Consider the following 14479-nt stretch of genomic DNA (forward strand, 5'->3'; position numbering starts at 1 on the left):
ACAACTTTACACGCACAATAATCCCTCAACATTGGACATTTTTAAAACAGGGAAGGAAGGGGTGAATCTTGACTTAAAGAAGAAATAGAGAGGGAGGGAGGATGGTTTGAAATCCTAGCAACTTACTATCACATGCACTCATAGAAGTCCCTCAACACACTCACAAGAACACATGCAACACTAGGTAGCTAACCACAAGATCACCACACCACATGAAATGCTAAGATCATATAGCAACACCACAAGTCAAGGCCATGCAATGATATGCCATGCATGCATGCATGAGAAGGAAGTAGTAGGGAACACACATGAAATCATGGTACCAACTATAACATCATAATCTCTGACAAGTGGACCCACTTGCAATGGTTCCAAAATAGGGAAGGTTACATATGGGGCACTACACACTAGTTCCAATACGAAGTTCTCCAATTCTTCATATAAGGCGGGCTGCCTTTCCTTAAGCATGACGTTTAAGGTGCTAGTCTTCCGACTCAAGGCATCAGCCACTACGTTTGCCTTACCGGGGTGATATTGAATGTTGAGGTCGTAGTCCTTGATTAACTCCAACCATCTCCGTTGCCTCATATTCAATTCCCTTTGGGTGAAGATATACTTCAGACTCTTGTGGTCGGTGTATATTTCACATCGCTTCCCTAGAAGGTAATGTCGCCATGTCTTCAGGGCATGCACTACTGCTGCCAACTCGAGATCATGGGTGGCATAATTCTCCTCATGCGGGCGCAGTTGCCGTGACATGTATGTCACGACCCTGCCATCCTGCATTAGTGTTAGAGCATATATCTCCATATGTGGTTTTGGTAATTGATGACAATTCCTATGGACTAATAGTTGCCTTAAGTTATATTTATAGGATTTGTCCATAGGCACTTCTTGAAGTCCATCTGTTGGGTTCAAGGAGTTTATATGATGACCAAGATGGTATTCAAGGTATTATCCAAAGAATGGTCATAGAGACACTAGGTTGATCAAGATCTCAGACAAAGAGTAAATCAAGATGATCAACACACAAAGCGTATAAGATGTACCGAGAGGGATCAAGTGATCCCATGGTATGGTAAGCATTGTCCATTACGTGTTTGTGTACTAACCCATGGTCTTTGTGAGAGTCCTATGTGGGGGTTAGGTGTGCTTCCATGGGCTTGCGTCAAAAGGAAGATCTCATACAACCCATGAAGGATGACGTCAAGTGGCGATCGTCATCAAGATTGTGGTGTGCAAGTTCAAGTGGATCATCACGAATATATCATTGAAACTATTGTTAATGATCATGTGTTGATAAGGACAAGCTCATGTGCTAACAAGGACAAGATCAAGATAAGCATTCCTAAGCACTACATGCTTGATTCTTGTGGATGTTCACATGGTGGACAAATGAAGATGAATACATAAGCTATGCTTTCCACATTGTGTATGGGAGATCTACTTGAAGACTTCATCATGTCTTGCTTTCAACTTGAGCCAAGAAGGAATAACAACATCAAGCTCAAGTGAAAGGGCTAACTCAAAGGTATCAGTTTCTTTGACGTTAGTTGTGCGGAGTGATGATCAGCGAATAAAAGTATACACTCAAGTATGGATCATCAGTACCCCCTTTATGATTCTTGAGTCTTTAGGGATCCCGCACTATTAAGAGGGGATCACAGGTTTTGCGATGAACTTGCTCAAACTACATCTCCACTGTTCTGCTCAGACCACATCTCCACTGCTATGCTGTTATCTGAAAACAGAACCAGTGCCTCGGACATCCGGCTTCCTCCGGACGTCCGAGGGCCGGACGACCGACTGCTTCGGAAATCCGGAATCCTATACCAGAGAAATCAGAGCCATATAACTCGGACTTCCGGCTCCCTCCGGACGTCCGAGGCCCGGATATCCGACCAGCTTCGGAATTCCGGAACTATGCACCAGAGAAACTTGAGCCATATAACTCGGACTTCCGGCTCCCTCCGGACGTCCGAGGGCCGGTCAAGGGTCGGACGACCGACAGGCTTCGGAAATCCGGAGACCTGCACCAGAAGAACATGAGCTCTATAACTCGGATTTCCGGCTCCGTCCGGACGTTCGAGGGCCGGACATCCGTCCCCTTTCGGAAATCCGGAACCTCCCACCAGAAGAAGTTGAGTCGAATAACTCGGATTTCCGGCCTTCTCCGGACGTCCGGTCGCTGTTCAATTCACAGTATTTTCAGTGATATCTACAGGCCTCGGACGACCGACCCCTGTCGGACGTCCGACCCCTCGCGGACGCCCGGACTTCTGGAAACTGTCGGACGCCCGGACCCTGTGTGACTTAAAGTGTCCCCAACGGCTCTTTTTCTCTCCCCACTATAAATACCCCCCTCCCACTTCGTGAGAGGGTTGCCCAACACAGCCTTATCCTCATAAGAACACATTTCCACCTCACACACATTTTCTCACTCCAAATCTTAGATCCCAAGAGCATTTGTGAGCCCCTTTGAGAGTTGTTCCAATCAAAAGATAGATCGTCTCCCTCCCCTCCTCTCAACCCAAGCTATTTGAGATTTGAGAAAGTTTTGAGCATTCCCCATGATCTTGTTACTCTTGGAGGTTGGAGACTCCTAGGCGGTAGGAGTTCTTCGGAGAGGAATCAATCCGTATGATTACCCCCCGGAAAAGTTTGTGAGGGTTTGGAAGCCACCTCAAAGGCTTACCACTAGTGGTTGAGAAACGCCTTCGTGGTGTTATCTCAAAGGGAGAATAGGGTGAGCCTTCGTGGCATTGGTGTGCCTTCGTGGTAACATCCACCTCTCTAATGGTGACTAGCTTCCCTCCAAGGAAGTGAACATCGGGATACATCTTCGTCTCAGTGGCCTTGGTTATCCTTAACCCTAACTCCTTACTTGTGGTTTACTTGTGTTACTTGAGCATACATACATTGCATATTGTTTGTGCTCATTATATTGTGTTGGCTATTTCTTGTACAACATTAATCATTCAAGCATACCCTCTATATCCACACGTTCATACTTGCAACCCTTGATATATCGTGTGATATAGTGTGATCTAGTATCTTGTGTTGTTCACCTACTGGTCGTGTGATATAGCTCAAGTAAGTTTGTGTAACTTACTTGTGCTTGTTAGTAACTGTATTGTGTCCATCTTGGTAGATCGTGTTATTGATACACGTTGCAGTGCCTAGTGCATTTAGGATTTGTGCTTGACAAGTACCCTCTTAGTTTATTTCCGCATTAGTTTCAAGCCAAATCCGAAGAAGTTTTTAAATAGCCTATTCACCCCCTCTAGGCGTCATCGAGGTCTTTTCAATTGGTATCAGAGCTAGGTCTCTCTTTAATTAGGTTTCACGACCTAGAGAGTATCGATGTCGACTATTGGATTAGTGCACAATGGCATCTTTGACTTTGATGGCACAAATTATACCCTATGGAGAATTCGTATGCTTCATCACTTTCGTGCCATGGGCCCAAATACTTTACGAATTGTTCTTGTTGGGATTGCCGACAAAAAGGATGATGCATCTTCATCTACTAATGAGATGTATCTTGATTGTGAGGCTTTTCTTGCCATTCATCGAACCATAAGTCCTGAAGTGTTTAAGTCTATCTCGACTTGCAAGTCAGCTCATGAAGTTTGGATTAAACTTGAAGATATATATGGTGGGTCCAATCTTGATGAAGACGGTATTATGATGAAGGAGTTGGTGCATGAGCTCTTCACTCTTTTCAATCTTAAAGAGTCCACCACTACTTCCATATCCGATTGCTTGCACACCTCAGCATCTTCAATCTCACAAGGTAATGACATGGTGAGTGAAGAAATATATGTTGATGAAAATGTCATAGCCTCTATGGACACGAGCATATCTAGCACCACACATAGTGTAAATTATTGTGTTGATAGGTCATGCATTTCACCTAAAGATCCCTCGACAAATGTCTGTGGTGATATGCCTGCTTCCTCGTGTCCTCTTGATCAAAATATCTTGTTTCTCCCTAGTTGCTCTATGACTAACCATTTAGGGGAAATCAAGAAATATGAAGTACTTTTGACTAATGAAGAATCTGATTCACCAAACGAATCATCATCAACTCCTCCAGTTCACATGTGCCTCATGGCAAGAGGTAATAATGAGGTATCATCTTCCCTGTGCAATAACAATGATATTTGCGATGAGGATGAGGATGATGATGATGATTTGACCGAAAATATCTATGTGATCAGTAACATTCTTCATAAAGCTAAAAATAACGCTCTTCAAAGATTCCAAGATGTTCTTGCTTACTTTGAAAATTGTAATGATTCACTTAATCATGAACAAGCTAAAAGTGAACAACTTGAACATGAACTTGAGAAGAGTCATCAAGCATGTAGAGACTTAAGATCTTCAAAAGGAGTGATTGAAATTGCTCATGATAAACTTAAAAAGGATTTTGAGGTCCTTCTCCTTGAATGCAATAATGTCAAGGGAGAGCTCATCAAAACTTCTAAGATCTATGAGGAGCTTCAATCTACTCATGAGAAGTCTCTATTTGCTACTTACTCCTCTCATATTGTTGATGATACTTGTACATCTAACTCTACCTCATTTGAAGTATCAACATTGAAGGAGAATATTGAGCTACGTGCTCAACTTGATTTACTAACTAGCAATTATGGGAAGTTGGAAGAAAACCATGTAATGCTCACAAGCTCTCATGCTGATCTTCTAACATCCTATAATGTGTAAAAGTTAGCTCATGAGGCTATCATCACCAAGGTAACATCAAATGAGCCTCATGTGAACAATGGCACTACTTCTAGTCAAAGTACTATATTTCCATGTGCTAGTCCTCGTAATTCGTCTACTCATAATGTTGCTACCTCGTGTGATGAATTACTTTCCTTGCCTTGTTGCTCTAACATTGAAGCTTACACTTCCTCTAGTACTTGCATTGATACTAACCGTGCAGAGGAAATCGAAGAACTCAAGGCCCAAGTCACTTCTTTGAAGAAAGACTTGGAACAGTGTCATGAAGGGATGTCCACACTCAACAACGTCCTTTGTGAGCAAACATCTCCGAATGACAAAAATGATGTTGGAGTAAACTCAAACAAGAACAAGGGGGGCCTAGAACAAATCAAGAATTCGGCCAAAATCATTTGCTTCAAGTGCAAAGTTAAATGGCACCATGTTAGATCTTGCCCTCTAAAGATGAAGTCTCAAAGTCACAAGCCACAAGGGAAGCGACCACAAATTCAATCACATATTCGACTACAAGTTGAAGGAAGACCTCTTCCCAATAAGACCCAAGCCAACACTCCCCAAGGTGAGAAATCAACTGGGAAGAAAACAAAGGGTAGATGTTGCTACTTATGTCGTGAGAAGGGTCACGTCGCTTCGTCTTGCACGAGAGGTAACTTATCCAACCCAATCACTATTGATGATACCTATTCCCTTGGGAAGGATAAGGTTGGCAATGTTTTTGCCAAGTTTGTTGGTACTCAAAATGGTGTCAAGAAAAGAACCATTTGGGTTGCTAAGCCTATTGTGATTAACCTCTTAGGACCCAACGTAGTTGGGGACCAACAAGCTCAAACTTGATCAATAGGTGACTATGGAGGACATTAGAGACTTGGATACATAATGAAGAATTAAGGGATCTTCATCATTCATATTATCTCAAGCCAAGTCATTTGGATTATCGAGTTTCTATCTTATATCCAATGTGCCTCCTTACGGTAACTTATACTTAAATTGTTTACATTGTTAGGTGCTTGCCCCTTTGCATGTTGTGGTTTTGTACCTTGAATGCTTTTGTATATGTTGTGCTTCCAACTTGCTTATCTTGAGTAATCGAGTATGGGTATGTTGGTTTGCATATCATGTACATGTGAGTCTTTTGTTGAGCCTTTTTGCATCTTGTTTATATTTTTTGTTGGCTCTTGTGAGAGATTAATGGATTATCCCATTGTGGGGGAGTGATGTGCTTTGCACACCTCACAATCCTATAAATGTGTATACATGGGGAATACCACTTAGTTTTGATACTTCAAGATTATCTAGTTTCTATGTGGTATGTCTTACTCATGACAAATTCAAATTCTATATGGTCCATTAAGTATCTCTTGTTGGTTTTAATTTTCCACTTGTTAATGTTGTTGGTTTATCACATTATGGGGGAGTAATATGCTATGTGCATATTACAAACCTAGAAAATGTGTACATTTGACGTGTTGCCACTTAGTGTTGATATTGTAAATTATCTTGTTCCTAGGTGGCATGTTATCTCTACAAGTGTCATTTGCTTGCGTTTTATGGGTAAATATGATCTTTGATATATTTGTGATCTACCAATGAGTATCACTTCGAAAATACTTCTTGTCCTTGACAATTGGTATTCCCATCATGTGATTGGAATTGCTAATCATCTTTACATTGGATTTTGTGTTTCGTTTGTCTTCCTTGCCTCTTATGAATCTATTTTAACATGTCTAGTGTTTTATAGATATAGAGAAAGTGATGATACAATCGTGTGCGTTTTGTATTCAAATGCAAATTCTATATAATGCACGTCCCTTGGGGGAGCTATCCTATTTTCTTTAGAACACTCTCTTTATTCACCCATCATAAAATCTTTTGATCCCCATCAAGTATGTGTTGATGGGAGACAAGTCTTGCTCTTTAAGATGCTTTGTGCCATCATGAAAATTTGTCGAGGGCTTGGTCTGTTGGAACCTAGCTCTCTTTTGGAAACTAGATACCTCGTGTTTGTTTTCCTTCAATTGGTTTCTTGTTGCCTTCTATTTGGCATGTGTCAATGGATATCTCATTCCTTGGGGTATCTTTTAATTGATATCCTTCAAGTGATAGTTCTTTTGTTTTAGGATCTTATTATCACTTGATACCTTGTCTTTTGATGACTTATCAACTTTGTGTTGAGTTGATTCTTGAGAGTCTTGAGCATGCGTATCTAGCTACTATATACAACTTCTTTTGCTTGCTTTCCTTCTTTGACCCAATATACAGGGGAAACTCCACCTTGTCATAAATTGGCTAAAGTGTGCATGAAATTCAAATTCATATCTATATGCACATATGTATGTGGAGTTTGTCCTATGTATTGCTGGTTTTCTAACTCTTTCGTCCCAATGAGTTTGGGCACCATTTTGTTTGTTTTGTTGTTCCAGGAACAACTGGAGATGCATTGGATGCTCGGCTCACCTATAAGGAAGATGCTGAGACCATGTGATTATTGGAGCCAAGTTAGGATGATCAAAGAACCACTATCTACTACATCAATCCAATGTTGTCTCGGTAACAAGTATCCACTTCATGCATTCTTTTCTTGCAAAGGACCCAACCCGTCTTTTCTTTTCCAGGTTGCATCATGGCATGAATCTCTTGATTTGATCTTGTAGTACTTGTTTGCTTTCTCAAAGCATCCGAACGATGATGTCTTACTACTAGTTGGGATGTCTTTGATGTTCGTATGTTGGGAGTTCATATTGTACAATAAGAAAATATTAGGCCATGTGCTATGCTTCCAAGCAAAAGATCTCATTGATATATATTTATGACTTCCTTTTGGATATCTAGTTTGTTCCTTCTTGTAACCATTTTGTGTGTATATCCTTCTTTGTGGATATATATCATCATGATTGTCTTCTACTTAGAATCTTTTACACATAAGAGAAGTTACATCTCTAATTGATATCCTCTTTTCTTTCACGTCCATCGTTACATTTCCTTTTTCAGTCTTTGGTGGCTTCGTGAAAAGATTTGTTTTGAGTGCATATCTTATTTTCCTACATTTGATGCACTCTTTGGCCGTGAAGATTATTTTTCCTCATGCTTGTCTTGATGATGGTTTTGCCATTTCAATCAGTATCCCTCCTCTTGATAAGGTTCTTACTTCCTATCTTCACAATGGGTTGCCACAAGCGTTGGTTCTTGTTTCGTTTATTAGTAAGCTTGTGAACCCATTTTCTAGTATGTGTGTGTGGGAATGATATGTCTTGCACTTTGTATCTCATTTCATCAAGACTATGTTGATGAGTAATGCTCATCCTTATCTTAGTCTTCTCAAGTGCTTTGCCATGACTCACACACATTACTTTGGTTGAGCCTATTCTTAAGTTGCTTCTTTTACATGTTGCTCAACCATTTGTATTGTGCAATCGATATGCTTATTGTCTCATCTATCTTCTTGCACTCGTTGTGTGTTTTTATTAATTTCGGGGGAGCAACGATCCTATTTTGTGCACCTGTATCAAATACAAAAATCTCGTATTAGTGCACAAATCATGGGGAGCTTCTCTACTTTTTGATAAAACACTCGGTTGCCTTTATCATAATATCTTCTATTCATGTGGTTCGAAGGACCATATGATTGTTTGTTCCATCAGGAATCTTTTGATTGCTTGCCTCTATCACTTTATGTCTTTGTGGCATATGATCCTTTTATTTGCAATCTTTGGGTCCTCAATATAGGTTGTTTCCCTCCAACTACTTATCATTGTATTTTTGTATTTCTCTTCACTCATTTGCTGAGAAGTACACACCTTTTGGAGAACCACCTACTATATTGACTTTCTAAACTTTTTGTCCATTTTGGCAATCGATGCCAATGGGGGAGAAGTTTAGAGAGTTTACTTTGGATATGTTTAGAGGGTTTTGCTTTTATTGCGTAAGCATTTACGTCTTCACGCATGCATTATTACCTTGTATGTGTGCGCTTGGTTATGCTTATTTCTTATATAAACTCTCTTGAAGTGGTTGTCTTCAATTACCAAAATGGGGGAGATTGTTAAAGCATATATCTCCATATGTGGTTTTGGTAATTGATGACAATTCCTATGGACTAATAGTTGCCTTAAGTTATATTTATAGGATTTGTCCATAGGCACTTCTTGAAGTCCATCTGTTGGGTTCAAGGAGTTTATATGATGACCAAGATGGTATTCAAGGTATTATCCAAAGAATGGTCATAGAGACACTAGGTTGATCAAGATCTCAGACAAAGAGTAAATCAAGATGATCAACACACAAAGCGTATAAGATGTACCGAGAGGGATCAAGTGATCCCATGGTATGGTAAGCATTGTCCATTACGTGTTTGTATACTAACCCATGGTCTTTGTGAGAGTCCTATGTGGGGGTTAGGTGTGCTTCCATGGGCTTGCGTCAAAAGGAAGATCTCATACAACCCATGAAGGATGACGTCAAGTGGCGATCGTCATCAAGATTGTGGTGTGCAAGTTCAAGTGGATCATCACGAATATATCATTGAAACTATTGTTAATGATCATGTGTTGATAAGGACAAGCTCATGTGCTAACAAGGACAAGATCAAGATAAGCATTCCTAAGCACTACATGCTTGATTCTTGTGGATGTTCACATGGTGGACAAATGAAGATGAATACATAAGCTAGGCTTTCCACATTGTGTATGGGAGATCTACTTGAAGACTTCATCATGTCTTGCTTTCAACTTGAGCCAAGAAGGAACAACAACATCAAGCTCAAGTGAAAGGGCTAACTCAAAGGTATCAGTTTCTTTGACGTTAGTTGTGCGGAGTGATGATCAGCGAATAAAAGTATACACTCAAGTATGGATCATCAGTACCCCCTTTATGATTCTTGAGTCTTTAGGGATCCCGCACTATTAAGAGGGGATCACAGGTTTTGCGATGAACTTGCTCAAACTACATCTCCACTGTTCTGCTCAGACCACATCTCCACTGCTCTGCTGTTATCTGAAAACAGAACCAGTGCCTCGGACATCCGGCTTCCTCCGGACGTCCGAGGGCCGGACGACCGACTGCTTCGGAAATCCAGAATCCTATACCAGAGAAATCAGAGCCATATAACTCGGACTTCCGGCTCCCTCCGGACGTCCGAGGCCCGGATATCCGACCAGCTTCGGAATTTCGGAACTATGCAACAGAGAAACTTGAGCCATATAACTCGGACTTCCGGCTCCCTCCGGACGTCCGAGGGACGGTCAAGGGTCGGACGACCGACAGGCTTCGGAAATCCGGAGCCCTGCACCAGAAGAACATGAGCTCTATAACTCGGATTTACGGCTCCCTCCGGACGTCCGAGGGCCGGACGTCCGCCCCCTTTCGGAAATCCGGAACCTCCCACCAGAAGAAGTTGAGTCGAATAACTCGGATTTCCGGCCTTCTCCGAACGTCCGGTCGCTGTTCAATTCACAGTATTTTCAGTGATATCTATAGGCCTCGGACGACCGACCGCTCGCGGACGCTCGGACTTCCAGAAACTGTCGGACGTCCGGACCCTGTTTGACTTAAAGTGTCCCTAACGGCTGTTTTTCTCTCCCGACTATAAATACCCCCCTCCCACTTCGTGAGAGGGTTGCCCAACACAGCCTTATCATCATAGGAACACACTTCTACCTCACACACATTTGCTCACACCAAATCTTAGATCCCAAGAGCATTTGTGAGCCCCTTTGAGAGTTGTTCCAATCAAAAGATAGATCGTCTCCCTCTCCTCCTCTCAACCCAAGCTATTTGAGATTTGAGCAAGTTTTGAGCATTCCCCATGATCTTGTTACTCTTGGAGGTTGGAGACTCCTAGGCGGTAGGAGTTCTTCGGAGAGGAATCAATCCGTGTGATTACCCCCCGGAAAAGTTTGTGAGGGTTTGGAAGCCACCTCAAAGGCTTACCACTAGTGGTTGAGAAACGCCTTCGTTGTGTTATCTCAAAGGGAGAATAGGGTGATCCTTCGTGGCGTTGGTGTGCCTTCGTGGTAACATCCACCTCTCTAACGCTGACTAGCTTCCCTCCAAGGAAGTGAACATCGGGATACATCTTCGTCTCAGTGACCTTGGTTATCCTTAACCCTAACTCTTACTTGTGGTTTACTTGTGTTAATTGAGCATACATACATTGCATATTGTTTGTGCTCATTATATTGTGTTGGCTATTTCTTGTACAAGATTAATCATTCAAGCATACCCTCTATATCCACACGTTCATACTTGCAGCCCTTGATATATCGTGTGATATAGTGTGATCTAGTATCTTGTGTTGTTCACCTACTAGTCGTGTGATATAGCTCAAGGAAGTTTGTGTAACTTACTTGTGCTTGTTAGTAACTGTATTGTGTCCATCTTGGTAGATCGTGTTGTTGATACACGTTGCGGTGCCTAGTGCATTTAGCATTTGTGCTTGACAAGTACCCTCTTATTTTATTTCTGCATTAGTTTCAAGCCAAATCCGAAGAAGTTTTTAAATAGCCCATTCACCCCCCCTCTAGGCGTCATCGAGGTCTTTTCAATTAGAACCCCACCTAGCCCGGTCCTTGAGGCATCGCAATATATCATGAACTCCTTGCTGATATCTGGAGTGGCCAATACCGCGGCAGTGGTTGACCTCTTGTTCAATTCTTGGAAGCTTGCCTCACATTCCGGCATCCATTCGAACTTCTTGCCTTTCTTCAAGAGCTGAGTCATAGGTCGCGCGATGCGGGAGAATCCTTCTACGAACTTGCGGTAATATCCTGCAAGTCCGAGGAAGCTCTTGACTTCCTTCACGTCGATTGGCGATTCCAAGTTGGTTACCGTGGTAATCTTAGAGGGATCAACTGCCAATCCACTTGCTGTCATGGTATGACCCAGGAATCAAACTTCGTTCAGCCAAAACTGGCATTTGCTGAACTTGGCATACAGTTGGTGCTCTCGAAGCTTTTCCAATACTAATCTCAAGTGTTGTTCATGCTCTTCTTCAGACTTGGAAAAGATTAATATGTCATCAATGAATACGACGACAAATTTGTCCAGGTATTCCATGAAGACCTTATTCATGAGGTACATGAAGTAAGCTGGGGCATTCGTCAATCCAAAGGACATGACAGTGCATTCATACAGACCGTACCTGGTCACAAATGTCGTCTTCGTAATGTCTTCGGGTCGAATCTTTAGTTGGTAATATCCATATCGGAGGTCAATCTTGAAGAATACCTTAGCTCCATTTAGCTGGTCGAACAAGTCTTCGATCTTGGGGAGTGGATACTTGTTCTTGATCGTGACCTCATTGAGAGAACGGTAATCGACGCAAAGTCGGATTGTCCCATCCTTCTTGGACACGAAGAGAACAGGTGATCCCCAAGGTGACGCACTTGGACGAATAAACCCTTTCCTGAGTTGCTCATCCAGTTGCTTCTTTAACTCCGCTAGCTCTTCGGATCCCATCCTATAAGGCTTCTTATAGATAGGCCATGATCCGGGCATGAGTTCGATGATGAATTCGATGTCTTGGTCAGGAGGCATCCCTGGTAGCTCATCAGGAAAGACGTCCAGGTATTCACAGACTATTGGCACTCGGTCGAGTCCTTCCTCTGATAGGCTGTTAACTCGTGGCACTCGAGTGGGTACTGGCTCAGAGACATACTTGACTTTGACCCCTTGGTCACTTGTCATGGTAATGGCCCTGTTAGCACAGTCCAAGATACTCTGATGCTTGGCCAACCAGTCCCTACCGAGAATTACTTCTACGCCTTGCGACATTGTTAAAATATTGTTTTTAAAGACTTGTATAAAACTTTCTCAAAAAGGGTCAAAAGTTGGTGTGTCGTCTTAATATAGTGTAGGTAAACCGTATGCCAAATTTCATCGCATTGGGAGGTCGTTTGATTCCCGGACCGTTAAATATATATCAGCACTATAGCGGGTCAAATCGCACATGTTTTTGGTATATAAAAACTTGTTACCGGGCTGTCCGTTTTCCCTCTCATATTCGATTAGCCTCTCTGCACAGTGCACCGACCTGCTCGCAAACCTTTTCCGAAAACTTCCCCGAACACGAAATGTACGGTCGTGACCGTTTGGTCTTGATCATCCTAAATCGGAGGATCCAAATAACCTCAAACCGAGCCCACCTACTTCCACCCTAAACATACTCCATCCGTCCAAAAATAAATGTCTTAAGCTTAGTAAAACTTTGTACTAAAGCTAGTACAAAGTTGAGACTTGACAAGAAGGGAGTACTTTACACCGATCCTCCCCTCACCCATCGCCGCCACCAGAGAAACCCTTGTTTTCCCCGCCGACCCAATCGCAGCGCAGCAACCACCCAGTCCCGACCACCCACCTCGCTTTCAGCCACCGCACCCACTGCCTCCCCTCGTCCTGGAGCGCGAGCATCTTCCGGGGCCTCCTGAGCTACTTAGCCGCAATGCTCGATCCGGTTAGGATCGATACAAGCAGCCTAGCACCTCCTGCATCCCGCCATGGCCTCCATGCTCGAGATCTACCTCGCCTCCATCCCGCTCGATTTAGACCGGGAGGGTCCCGTGCTCCCCCGAACCCCCGCTGCACTGCTGTCTCCGGCGCTGCGCCAGCGAGCGCCACGGTCGGAGCTGCATGCGTTCTCGTGCCTCCCTGTGCGTGCAACCACAACCGCGCAACAAGCTCCTCGCGCGTGTTGTCGGCCGAGCCTCCCCGTGCTCCTCCGCCTTGCCTTATTGTCCAACGACCGATGCTTCAGCCACAACCACGAGGCCAGCAGTAGGACGCCCCTGTGCCCTTCCTCTCGCTCCCTACATTGTCCTTTTCCTTCTCTGTCGCTAATGGTCTCTTTGTTTCTGTGAACATGAGCACCTCGTCATAGCCGCGCCTGAAGGAAGCTAGCACCAGCCTTGTTCTCGCGCCGCCCGCAGCCGATCCGGATGGATCTCGAAAAGTTTGTGCCGCCGACTCAGCTCCCTCGAGGAAGACCTGCAGCAAATTCCATGTCGCCGCTGCTCTGTTCCTGTCATGCATAGTAGAACGCGTGCCCGAACGGGAACTCCTAATCGGCGCTTGAAGCGCCGGTTCGGGCAACTCACGCCTACAAAGTCCAGCAACCGGCCGCGGCCCACTAAGTAAATCCACTACCGTTTGTTTTTGCTAGGCTTGTTGGTATTTTTATGGATGTAATGTGTTATTGGTTCAGAAAAAAGACCGGTTCTGGTTTTTTATAATTTTGAATATGTTGTGTAAATTAGAAAGTTCATAGATTTATAAAAAATAGAAAAAAATCACGGATTTAAAGAAAGTTTATTAGAATTTGGAAAAAGTTCATCAATTCTGAAAAAACGTTCATCCTATTTAAAAAACATTCATAAAAAAAATTTCATCAATTCTGAGAAATCGATTTTGAAAAAAGTTCACAAATTTTTAAAAAGTTCAACAGTTTTAAAAAAAAAGTTCATCAAATATAAAAAAAAATCATCATAATTTGAAAAAAGTTCATCAATATTCAAAAAAGTTCATAGAACTTTAATAAAAAATTCTAAAATTCTGAAAAGGGTTCATTGATTTGGAAAAATGTTAGTTTGTTTGATAAAAGTTAAACAAAAAATGGGTGTTTATAGAAAAAATGAAAAATTATATAAAAAATAATATGAAAGTGAAAAGTAATAAAAATAGTAAAGAGAAGAAAAAAAGCCCAAAGAAAAACCAGTCGTAGAAAAACATAAATGAAAAAATC

At 42.5% G+C, this 14479-nt stretch overlaps 1 long non-coding RNA gene across 1 annotated transcript; it reads left to right on the forward strand.

The window, feature by feature from the left end:
- The first annotated feature begins 12912 nt into the window (after nt 1-12912).
- Nucleotides 12913-13970, forward strand: LOC123409268. The gene is made up of 2 exons (XR_006612841.1): nt 12913-13515; nt 13619-13970. It is a non-coding gene; the product is annotated as an uncharacterized LOC123409268 (long non-coding RNA).
- The last annotated feature ends 509 nt before the right edge of the window (nt 13971-14479 follow it).

The sequence above is a fragment of the Hordeum vulgare genome, chromosome 7H (assembly GCF_904849725.1).
Source record: "Hordeum vulgare subsp. vulgare chromosome 7H, MorexV3_pseudomolecules_assembly, whole genome shotgun sequence".
Taxonomy (NCBI): Eukaryota; Viridiplantae; Streptophyta; class Magnoliopsida; order Poales; family Poaceae; genus Hordeum; species Hordeum vulgare.